The sequence below is a fragment of the Bombina bombina genome, chromosome 1, assembly GCF_027579735.1.
Source record: "Bombina bombina isolate aBomBom1 chromosome 1, aBomBom1.pri, whole genome shotgun sequence".
Classification (NCBI taxonomy): Eukaryota; Metazoa; Chordata; class Amphibia; order Anura; family Bombinatoridae; genus Bombina; species Bombina bombina.
In genome coordinates, this window is record NC_069499.1 from 517,906,008 (window position 1) to 517,919,321 (window position 13,314).

The window sequence follows — 13,314 nt, forward strand, 5'->3', positions numbered from 1 at the left end:
GGCAGTCCCTTCAGTAACAATCGGATGTTGCCTGGGGGCTCGGAGTTGCAAACCACCTATACCCGGTGCATCCTCCGGATAATCATCTTCGGCTGGGAGATTCCTATCAGGTATACTCAAGTGCGGTGCTGCCGTAGTCGGGGCTGGAGAAGCTAGGCTCAACAGACTTGGAGTAGGCTCTTGCAGACTTGTTACTACATTAGTTTTCTCTACACATCCTCCTGTCTTCATGTGGCGGTGTCCGGCTTGTCTCGCCAGTTCACGGAGGCCACCCCACTCAACATCCCAAGCTTGTTGAATCCGCACATGATGGTCATGCAGCAGCCTTGTCACGGCTGCAAGAATCATCCCAGTGCCTGATGCCATCTTTAGTAGATATTTGCTGGTGAGGGTGACACTGAAAGTAGTGTTGGTATGAAATGGAATATAACCCTCAGTGTCTGTGCACTGCTTACCCGGCCTATATTATTACTGGGGGGGGGGGGTGTTGAGAGCCTCTCTGTGGAGAGTCTGCCTTAGGCCTCAACGCTCCAGATTGGTATGCCACGGTGGAATTCTCAAGGGAAATACTTCTTTCTCTTTATCTTGCTCTGTAATATCTGTATATGATAGTAGTATACTTGGATGGTCATTTAATACACTGATAATAGGCAAATTAACAGTGATCCACACGGAGCTCCCAATATTGCTGCCATTCAAGGTGCTGCCCAGAGACACGTCCCCCAATTGAATTTTTTATCGTGCTTAGTAAGATCAGTAAGTGGCTTAGCAAGTAAAGCAAAATTACGTATAAATTTTCGATAGAAATTGGCAAAGCCAAGGAATCTCTGTACATCTTTCTTACATTTAGGGGTTGGCCACTGCTTAATAGCGTTTATCTTTGTGTCTTCCATTTTAATTCCAGAGCTAGATATATGATATCCTAGAAACGAAACTTCAGTAGCATTGAATGTGCATTTTTCCAATTTTGCATACAGATTGTGTTTGCGTAACCGTGCTAAGACAGTTCTAACATGTGTAGTGTGTTGTTCGAGAGTTTGTGAAAAAATAAGAATATCATCTAACTAGACAACTATGAATACATCTAGTATGTCTTTAAAGATATCATTAATGAAACATTGGAATGTAACCGGAGCATTACAAAGTCCGAATGGCATGACAGTGTATTCATAGAGCCCATACCGAGTTCGAAACGCTGTCAACCATTCGTCTCCGGCTCTAATTCTGATGAGGTTGTAAGCGCCCCTAAGGTCTAATTTTGTGTAGACCGTAGCTCTGCGTAACCTCTCTATTAATTCGGGTATAAGTGGCAATGGATAACGTTTTTTCCATTATCCATTGCCACTTATAATGCTAAACGGCATTAGCTTGCAGGTATGCAATTGAGCAAATCCGGAGAAGCACACAGTGAGAAAGACAGAGTCAAGTTTAAGTTTACAAGCTACAAGGTGGTAAGTTGTAACATATGACCTGTTTCCAAATGAGTTGACTGGATAGTGATCAGAGGGTCTCTGTGGAATGATAAGAGTCTGCACGAGAGGAGGACAGGCTGAGCGTGCGGCACCTCGGGGGATCTGTTGTTCTAGGAGAGAGAGTTACGGCTGTAGCTGAGGACGTCAGCTCCTGTTTGCACAGAGTGCGTGTTCCAAGCTGCAGGAGGATAGCAAAAACCCAGTTTATTGGTAGCTGGAATTGGCTTCGGTAAGGCAGCTACTGAAATTGAAATAAGATAGACTAGAACTTCAGAGTTTGTATCTACTGAAAGGCGGGTTGTTTCAAAAAATTAAACCAGCAACGTATGTTAATAGGCATCAGCTTAAATAGCTGTTGGCAGATAGGAATTCAACAGCTTAAAGAGACAGTGTGTGAAGATACATAAAGACCTGACAGCTGCAGAGGAATGATCTTCGCTAGATAACTGAGAAAGACTAACCAAATCAGTCTTGGCGGAATCAGCACCCATAGAAATGTTCTTAGCTTTCCTTTTCCTTTTACCAGAACTAGGTAAAGCACTAAGGGCTGCAGAAACTGCAGAAATCAACTGCACAGCAAATCTTTAGGCAAACAAACACTCTCAGAGACTGACTGGGAGGAACTGCAAGGCACTGCATGTGAATATGTCAAAAACTGGGATATGTTAGCAGAAAGCTGAGACAGCCCCTGAACAGCATTATCTTGAGAAAAAGAAGGCTCAGATAAGGTATAACCTAGGCATCAGAACAATAAAGACATTTTTCAAATGACAGAGAAAGCTTGGGATTGGCATCCATAGTAAATATAAAAAGCCCTTTATATCCCTTATACTCTAATTTCAATATAAAAAATTAGAATACAATTCTAAGCATAGATAAATAATTATTAAAACCTGCACCTTTACACCCCAGCCACGCTGGAGATACTCACCCAACCTGTAACCAGGAATCCAATCCACACCAGCAGACAAAATAATCCTGTTCAAACGGCAAATCCTAGAAAGCTGCAACTATCAGAGAAAAGCGACAGGCAGGGAAAACAATCTAATGGCAGAAAAAACACTCTGATTCCTTGAAAATCCTGGCTTCCAAATAGCCAGTACAAACAAACAGTTCAGCAGTCAGGAAGTAACTGAGCGGTCACATAATTGCAAATTCAAAAGTAAGGTGCGGTCCAACAACTTTCTTAAAGAGATATTATCCAAACAAAATAAAAGGTAACATTTGTGCAAAAAAATCCCTATAGCCAAAACCAAAAAAACCTTCACATGACAGAACAGTGCGATGAACTGCTGCCCACCTTGTTCTCTAAGTATCCTTTTTTTTTCTTTCTTTTTTTTAAAACAAGGAACTCCTAAGTGTTGCATCCTTCTCACCTAGAAGGTAAAAGCACTTACCTGTGGATCCACTGTAGGGCAAGTACAGCAAACAGATATGACAGAATCCTCACTGACATAGACCTGTAGATAAAGAAAAAACAGAGTAACCAACCCTGGTTTTCTATATAGGGGTAGCAAAAATGTTGGAAGGTACGCAAAGACCACCTCACCGTCTTACAACTGCTAAAAGCCACCATTACTCTTACTAAAGTGAATTACATGGACACAGCATAACCCCAATCCTTGCTTGCAGGGAAAAGTACCCTTTAAAGGATTAACAACTTGATTTCTTCAGACACCTTCTTCGCACATCACCTACAATGTTACACAGGCAAATAATGACTGGGGATTGTGGGTAGTGGGAGGATACTTCAGGCTTTGCTGGGCTGTTCTTTGCCTTCACCTGGTGGCCAGGAGTTGAATTCCCACTAGTAATTGAATGTATTTGTGGACTCTCCATGCCATTGGAAAGAAATATATATTCTGGCCATTAGGAATCAGTATGTGGGCATAGGAAACTGGGTAATCTTTTAAGAGCATGCATTCAACTTTTTTAACCTCGGTTTTTGTTTGACAGTGTTTGGCCATTAGATTGTCTGACCCTTCTGCTGTTTTAAACCCTTCATAAGGTGGAGCACCTAAAACTGCTTCTCTGGAAAAAAGGGGAAAATGCACTAAGCACTGCTACACACTTTCTTTATTGCTTTGTGGCAAAGTCTAGCACTATATACAGAATGCTAAGATGGTTGTTACTCTTAATATTACCTCAGCTTCAGAGTCCAACTCTCAGACTGAAAATATTTTTTTGTGACAGCAACACGCAGTCTTTCCATTATGTTATATTAAACAAATTTGGTTTTTAGCTTTCTCCAAGTATAAATGCAAAAAAAGGACAGGACAAGCAAATATACTAATAGATAAAACACCAAATAATATATATTCTTAAATAAAGTCATAATACATAAATATGGTAGGGCATTGTCCTAAAGGGATCAAGCTCTTTTGTGAATAATAAAAATAAAATACCTTATTCTAAAAAAAAAATATCCTTAAAAAAATCACCCTATATTAAAAAAATATGCCCTGAAAATAATATTTGGTAGGGCATTGCCCTAAAGTGATCAAGCTCTCTTGCCCAAACAAAAAAGAAACCTAATCTAAAAAAATCACTGTTTAAAAAAAAACCTTAAAAAAAAGTTACCCTGAAAGGGGTATTTGGTAGGAAATTGCCCTAAAGCAGATCAAGCTCTTTTATGGATAAGAAAAAGTACCCTATGCTAAAAAAAATCCTAACCTAAAAAAAACATATCGTAAAACCCACCCCAAAAAAATCCTAATGCTAAACCCCAGTTTCTATTAACCCAACTTGAATCTGGCTCCTTCGTGCTCAGCTCCGGCAGTGCTGCTCTTCATCTATGTGGCAGTCCATCTTCAGCCATCTTCTTTAATGGCACTGTTCACTGCTTCACTCATATCTTTGGATTTTCCATCTCCAATATCCTCTTCATGAGGTCACCACTGCACTCTAAAAAATTTGATCTGAGGTACCCCCTTTATATAGGGATAACCTTGCATTCCTATTGGCTTATTTTAAAAAAAATCAGACAATAGAATTGTGGGGGTTAGCTCTTAGGTATTTAAGTAGTGTAGAGGTAGTTTGTGTTGGGGGCATGTGGCAGTTTAGGGGAAAATGGGTTAAGGGGTTTCTTGTGGTAGGAGGTTGTGGTGGTATAGGGGTTAAGTAGTGTAGATTTTATTACGGTGGGCTATTGGACATTAGGGGGTTTATCAGCGCATAGGTATACAGTATTTATTAGGCTTGATGTTATGTATTACAAAGGGATCCTTTACTTTACATTACCAATGTCTGTGGCGATGCTGGTTGAAATATATCGCCAGTATCGCCACCCATTGAGATGTATAGTAAAATGCCTTTCAGCAATGCTGCCTGTTAATAATGATGTTGACAGCTTGGAATTTATTTTGCCGACTCGATCAACATCGCAATGAATCCCTTTGGAATATATTGCAGGCCCTAAGGCCCTGTTGATCTAAAGATCTCTGCTCAGGTGAGATAAATGATCCTCCACAACTGCAAGATCCGTAGTGAAATTCTTAAAAGGCAAATTTTGCTATACTTCTCCAAGGGTCATTCTCTGCATTTCTTTATGCGGAGAGACAAGCTCAGTGCAATAAAGCACTGCATGACACAACATTTATCCTGTATTTACACTTTGTGTTTTGTATTTTATATTACTTTACACTCCAGATGAAGTTTTATTACATTTAAACTTTGCACTTTCTGTTTTGTATATTAATGTGTGTACATTGCAGAGTATTTAGATTGTGATTTTACAAATTCAGATTATGTTCTCACAGTTTGTGTATCTTAAACAAATTAGGATCATACTTTGTATATTTATGTGTGTACATTGCACTTTGTATTTCTTCTTTTAAAATAAAACTGAAAAACTGACAGCTTTGGTTTTCCAGAGAGCTTTATTACTTTCTATGGGCCTGATAAGCAAATATTCTCTAGTTTGGAGAGAAATTATAGTAGAGACTTTACCGGGGCTGAACTCACTGAATTCTATAAGAAAAAGGGTAGAAACTGTAAGTCCCAGAGAGATGTCTTCTATAGTGAGTAGAAGGTAACTGGAAAACCCCTGGGGCTGATATAAAAGCTCAGTTTTACAATAGGGAAACTGCCAAGTGCAATGTTATTTGTAAAAGATACACAGAAAGTATGATCCAAATTTGTTCAAAAACATAATCAGAATTTGTAAAGTCACTGCTGGATCTAAATCTAAATGTATTAAATGGAAAATATAAAGTGCAAAGCTTGAATGTAATAATACTGAAAGGAGGACCCAATCTGAATTGAAAAGGAGTATAAAATACAATGCAGAAAGTGTAAGTGTACAAAAACTGTCATATAATGCAGTGCTATATTGCACTGGGCTTGTCTCTCCTTTACATACAGAAATGACAGAGATCTCGCAGTGCTGGAGAGTTCCACACTACAATTTCTCTCCAAGCTGGAGAATCTGTGGTCATCAGGCCCTTATTTGCTAAGTTGACTGTGATGTTTTCCTTTTTTCTATTTCTATCTGGACTACCTAATAAGTAAGTAGTAAGATGCTTTGATGCAAGGTCTGTATTGGGAAAAAGTATTGGGATTGATGGTGGAATGTGACTGTCAATTATAACTTTTATGCCGTGGGAGACTGCTTGAGGTAACAGAGATTTTGGCAGCATTAGAAAGCAACTTTTTAAGTATTTTTAGATATCTCCAAGGCAAATAAGGTAGCAGCTTTTCAGATTACTAGAGATATGTAGAAAAAACAGGCGTTCAGTGCATGTTTATATAACTGTAGAGTTTTAAGGCAGTTAAATCTATGGAAGAGGTTTTTGATCCTTTGAATTAGGGCCTCTCCTTAGATGGTGTTTTAGAGTTGTTGGTTAATACAATGAGGCCCATTTATCAAGCTCCGAACGGAGCTTGAAGGGCCGTGTTTCTGCGAGTCTTCAGATTCGCCAGAAACAGCAGTTATGAAGCAGCGGTCTAAAGACTGCTGCTCCATAACCCTGTCCGCCTGCTCTGATGAGGCGGACAGAATCACTGGAATTCAACACAATACGATCGGGTTGATTGACACCTCCCTGCTGGCGACCGATTGGTCGCGAGTCTGCAGGGGGCGGCGTTGCACCAGCAGCTCTTGTGAGCTGCTGGTGCAATGCTGAATACGGAGAGCGTATTGCTCTCCGCATTCAGCGAGGTCTTGCGGACCTGATCCGCACTGTCGGATCAGGTCCGCAAGACCTTTAATAAATTGGCCTCATAGTAACATAGTAGATAAGGTTGAAAAAAGACCGAAGTCCATCGAGTTCAACCTATACAAATCTAAAATAGCTCCAGTTAAGCTTAAATAACCCTACTAAAAGATGACCCATTTAATACTAGCAATCATATCCATGAATTTTGTTTATATACAGAAATGTAGCCAGACTATTTTTAAATGTATCTAGGGTATTGGCATTCACTACCTCCTTTGGTAATGAGTTCCACAATTTTATTGCTCTTACAGTGAAAAAATGTTTCCGTTGCAGAAGATTAAATTTCCTTTCCTCCAACCTTAAATTGTGACCTCTTGTCACAAACAATTTTCTTGGAATAAACAGAGCTTTTGCCATCTCTGTATATGGGTCTTGAATATATTTATATAAAGTAATCATGTCACCTCTCAAGCACCTTTTTTCTAAGGAAAACAGACCCAGTTTGGCTAGCCTCTCCTCATAGGTTAAATTCTCCAATCCCCTTATTAGCATTGTGGCCCTTCTCTGAACTTTTTCTAGTTCTGCAATATCTTTTTTTGCGATCAGTCCCCAGAACTGCACTCCATACTCAAGGTGAGGTCTTACCAGAGCTTTATATAGTGACAGAATTATGCTTTCTTCCCTTGAATCAATGCCTCTTTTAATACATGCTAGTATCTTATTAGCCTTTGAAGCCGCTGCCCTGCATTGTGTACTCATCTTTAGCTTATTATATATTACTACTCCCAAATCCCTTTCCTCCTCTGTTTGGCTAAGTCTTGTCCCATTTAAAAAATATGTTGCCTGCTTATTTTTACTTCCAAAATGTAGAACCTTGCATTTTCCCCGTATTAAAATCTCATTACCATTTACTTGCCCATACTTCTAATTTTTGCAGATCCCTTTGTAACGAAAGTTCATCCTGCTCTGACCTAATTACCTTACTTAACTTAGTATCATCTGCAAAAATAGAGATGTCGCTATATAATTTAATATTAAATAGAACAGGGCCCAGTACTGATTACCTTTGTCGAATCTGAGTATGATCCATTTACTACTACTCGTTGCTCCCTATCTTTTATCCAGTTATTTATCCATGAGTCTAACATTTTCAGCTATTCCCAGTCCCTTAATTTTGTGCATTAATCTCTCATGTGGCACTATATCAAATGCACTTTGCAAAATCTAAGTATATCACATCAACTGATTCCCCTTTATCTATATTTTTACTTACAGTCCTCATAAGAATCTAATTAGATTAGTTTGACATGATCTATTTCTCCTAAAACCATGCTGATTAGAACTTATAATCTTGTTTACACAAATATGCTCATCAATTATAATCCCTTCAAATATCTTCCCCACTATTGATGTCAGACTAACTGGTCTATAGCTTTCTGGATCATCCCTGGACCCTGCTTCCCTTTCTGAAGAGTGGCACCACATCACCTTTGCGCCAATCCTGGGGTACAATGCCTGAGGATAATGAGTCTTGAAAAATTAATAGTAGTGGTTTGTCTATAACAGTGCTAAATTCCCTTAACACCCTTGGGTGTATTCCATCTGGGCCTGAGTTTTATTTACTTTAATATTATCCAGTTTTTTCCTGATATCCTCTAAACATAACCCAGTTAATGGTATGGACTTGCATGTTCTATTTTGTTCCAAAGTATCATCCAGTTTAGAAGTTATTAATGCTACATGCATGCAGTTCCAGGAGTGACTGAAATTGTGAATACAAGTCTGGGACAGGATATGGACAGTCAATGCTTTACTTTGGATACTGCTAAAACATTACTGCCTATTGTTCTTCAAGGTAATTATAAAGTAATATTAGATTAGCAGAAGTCAGTTTCAATGTGTCATATGACAAACTGGAATAAAGCAGTACAAACATCCACATGAACTTTAATTGTAAGTCAGCCAACAGATGTAGAAATGACTTGTTTTTTAACTGGTACATATAATTATTGTGTTAATTTACTAAATATTTAGGACGCTAATTAGATGATATATTGCCAATGAGACAATCTCCTCTGGGTTTTATTTCAGATATTTAAGTCATACTGGCTATGATAAGTGATTTAAAGCTCATTTATTTCATTAAAAATGATGTATGACTAGAGAAAAAAAAACAAAAACAAATACATTTTCCTGTAATGTTAGCTATATAAGTCACTAGCATCCCTCACATTTAACTCTCCCTCCTGCAACGGTAGCCTTTCAGCTTCACCAGCACATTGGTGCAAATCCAGTTCTTAGTGTGTTGCACTTTCACGACAAGAAATCCAGCTCTGAAAATAGCCGAATACTGCTGGCGGCTGCCATCTCCCCATTTGTTTCATTCTGAAACTTTTGAATGCACATGTCTAATAAGTGAATACTGTTTTTTTTATTTTACTTATATGTGGGGAGTAAGGTGTTAAGGGGGTTTACCAGTCGGGTAGGGCAATCATGTAGCAGAGAACGTGTAAGATTGGGAGGTTGCATGGGGTTTAAATTTATGGCTTAGAGTTTTTTTGATGGTGGAGATACATGTGGTTTGTTTGCTGTGGGTGGGTGTTAAGAGTAAAAGGGAGTATATAATGCAGGTAATTCATAGTTGAAGAACATCAGTGACTTTAAAGGAACAATAAAATAAAAAATAAAAATTATTTAAATAGATTATGCAAATTTAAACAACTTTCCAATGTACTCCTGTTTTCTAATTTGCTTTGTTCACTTGGTATCCTTTGTTGAAAAGCATATTAAGGTAAGCTCAGGAGCAGCAATGCACTGCTGGGAGTCAGCTATTGGCTGTACATATATGCCTCTTGTCATCGGCTCACCCCATGTGTTCAGCTAGCTACCAGTAGTGCATTGCTTCTTCTTCAACAAAAGATGCCTTGACAATGAAGTACGTTTGATAATAGAAATAAATTTGAAAGCTGTTTAAATTTGTATGCTCTGTCTGGATTATGAAATTAAACAGTTGAGATTAATGTCCCTTTAAGTAGCTCTCTATGCTCTAAAATACTTGGAATCTCATGTATAGGATAGGATTGATTAATGGGTAAGTTGCAACATATGATTAAAATTGTTGCTAAGCAGTGGCGTTGCCAGTAAATAATTATAAGGGGGCACTTGTTGGAGGCCCAAAGGCATTTTATGGGTGGGACGGCAACAGGAAGAATAGGACTGATCATGCCATAGGCAGGGGAAACCATTGGCAGAGTGATGGTGGGAAAAGCAAGGGGATGATCACATATGGGGGGGCACATGGGACGCCAGCCATTATGCTGGGGGGCTAGTGTCCCCAATGGTTATGATGCCACTGTTGCTAAGGGAAGTTTAACCAGCTACTTAAGCAAAAGCTACACGTACAAGTTCTAACAAAGCATGTTAATTACTGTACATAATTAATGTTTTAAAATGATAAGTTTGCTTTGTTGTTTATTTCATATAAAACTGGTAGAGAGTGGCTAAGTCAAGTAAGGACGTAAATTAGCTTCTTTTAATAGAGAGATTGAATCTGTGTATAAGGAAAATAAAAATGCAATAAATCAACAAAGAAAGATCCCAACATCTGTAATGGCTGTGTGTAGCCTCTCAATTTGCGGAACTGTGTAATAGTTGCTAAACAAATGTAGGAGTCGTTTTGTAAAATTTTAAGTTTTATCTTATAAGGAGAATGATTTGTGAGAGTAAATGAAGTTGCTTATATGTATGTACACATCTCTTTCTTTATCTGAGTATAGGAACATGGAAGTCCAAACTTTTATGATTTCTATAGAGAGTACAATTGTAACCCTAATAAGAGCAGTGTACAATGCCTGTTACAAGGTGTTATCAGGGCTGTACCGGTGTGGGTCTCGCCAATAGCAAGTCAGTATGAGAGATACATTTCCACAAATTATATCAAGAGAAAGAGGTACATTTAATAACAGAAATAAATTGGATCTTTATTAAATCGTAAGCTAGTGAGGCGGAGCTTAGGCCACGCTGGACGATGTTTGCTAGAGCTCCTATCTCCCTTCCCGGCAAAATCAGCTCCAAAGGCATGTAATAGCTCCTAGATTATCCTCTAACCCTTCCGTTGGATTCATTGAAGCTCCCCCAACCCTTCCAATGCTGCTGTCGAGCCCTATATAAAGGATAAAGAGATTTATTAGTGCCGAGGTATGAGGGACTAACTGCGGGCAGCTCCCACCGATATCATCAGCAAACTTACCGGATCCTCCCGCCAGCACATACCCCGAGCCCCCCATCTGCCTGGATCATTTCAATACTGGGAAAAGCCTCAGCATCGGGCGGCAGACTACTCACTTCAGCTTTGTGCGACGCTGAACTCGCCGCGGATCTCCCGGCCGCCATCTTGCCTCCACGTGGCCGCCCGCATTCACTTCTCCTCCGCTCGGCCACAAGACGGAACGGGTCAGGAAAGCCCTGGAGACAACCTGTGACACAGCAGTGAGTACCCTTACAGTTAAATCATATCGGGGGCCTGCATTACCAGACTGGGGACTTGATTCCCCAGAAATAGCAACAATAGGCTCAGTACAAGATAGAGAGAGGCCTACACTCTGAGACAGGGGGATCCTTGAGCTCAAGCTTAATATAAGTAATCTAACCTTGGGGACTTATATTACTCCAGCAAACCTAAGCTAATTATCCCCCTCAACTATCGCGAACCCACAACTTTAGACCAGGGGCATAACTTTCATCTGCATAATATACAGTGCCACCGGACACCCTCAATCCCCCCACAGCAATTCAAGAACGAGATTATCCCCCAGCTTCTCATATATTTACAATCAAAAAATAAAACAGAGGTCTGCAGCTGTCTGCTTTTGCAAAAAAAGATATTGATTAGTTTGATGCTTGAACTGACTGCTCCCTGTTACCAATGTGATGCCTTGCAAAAAGAATAATAAAACAGATAAACCTGCTGTTAATAAAACTCTAAACCACTATCTCAAACCTGTGGAGACCCCTATACAATCTGCTACGGTAGATAAACGACCCTCTCTAATACCTGGGCCCCCTCCAGATGCAGCCAGAGGAGAATCCCACAGACATTGTACCTAACAAAAAAGGACATTACACATCTTTCCTCAAAAGAGGACATCAAGGAAGTTATGCAGGAGATGAGGAGCCTGTTTGGAGACCTCCGCAGGGACATAGGGGCACTTGATCAGAGGGTAGTCACCTTAGAAGACAAACAAGCATCTACAGAAAAAAACGTTCAAACAAACACCACACAATTAACTGAACATTCCCATAAGATCAACACCCTAGCGGACAAGCTAGAAGACCTAGAAAATAGGTGCCGACGCAATAACCTGCGTATAAGGGGAGTCTCAGGGACTGTTTTCCCCCCTGCCATAGAGGGCTACTTACAAGCATTATTTAAAATCATAAAAGATGATCCAGCTGCCAGATGACATCCCTATTGAAAGAGCTCATAGAGCTATTAGACCTAAAACCACCCCCAAAAGCACCACCAAGGGACATCATAGTCAAATTCCTGCGATACAAAGACAAGGAGGATCTTCTCCCGCTGTGCAAGGGCCAAACATCCAATCTATCACGCAGGCGAGGAAATCTCTTTATTCGCTGACCTCTCTCAGTCCACTTTACAAAAAAGGAGAGAAATGGCCCCCCTTACCATTGCATTAAGGAGACACAAAATCCAGTATAGATGGGGCTTTCCTGTATCCCTCATAGTTTCCTACAACAACAAATCAGCTATCTTTAGACCTGGGGACGATCCTGAATCCTTTTGCAACAACCTCTCATTTCCATTTGTTCTAAAAGAGGTCAGCGGGCCGACCCCCCTGCTTAGCGGAAAACCATGGACCACGTCAAACCTCTATAAATGAGACCGCATCAAGCTAAGAGGCCCCTTTGTACTCTATGACAAATCCCCCCCCTCACCACTGGCCCCCTCTGCACGAGACTTTGCCACCCAGTGGTATTGGAAGAAACCAGGAACAGGGGAAAACAGAAGAAGAAAAGACATAGGAGAAAGTTGGAAAAATAAAGAAACAATAAAGTTTAAAGTACCTGAACTTGCCTCCACACTCCTGCCTGTCAGTGAAGCAGGAGCTTCATAGTTTTTTGTTTCTGGACATCCTCACAGGAGCTGCGGGGCCCTCCCTGCAAAGGAATATGTATCCTTTTTGCACTAAGGACTGACTGTTGGTCCACCAAAGCTTTTTGTTATGTATATAATATGTCCTTGATTCTGTTCCCTCAACAGCAGTGTTGGTAATATTGTTCTTAATGTTTGATCTTTACATATGTTTAAATGGTTGCACCTGTTATGGTTCTCTGGACCTCTCTGAGGCCTACATTACCCCACACCGGGATTGAGAGGTAGGATGTGAATTATTGAAAGCATGACACAGATAGTTAAATAGGCCTTTCCATGCTCCCTCTCTCCCCTTTCCTCCTCCTCCCCCTCTTTTCCCCTACCCTCTCATCCCTCCCACCTCCCATCCCATTTTTCCCTTCCAATTACTCCCTTCATCCCCCTCATCCCTCCCTCTCCTATCCACCTCTCCCCATTCCCTCGATCCTGAAAAGAAACGTACCAAGACTGGGAGCTCAATACTGCCCTTGCCTGTTCGAAATGTTTTATTAAAATTGTTTAGGCAGTAACCTAG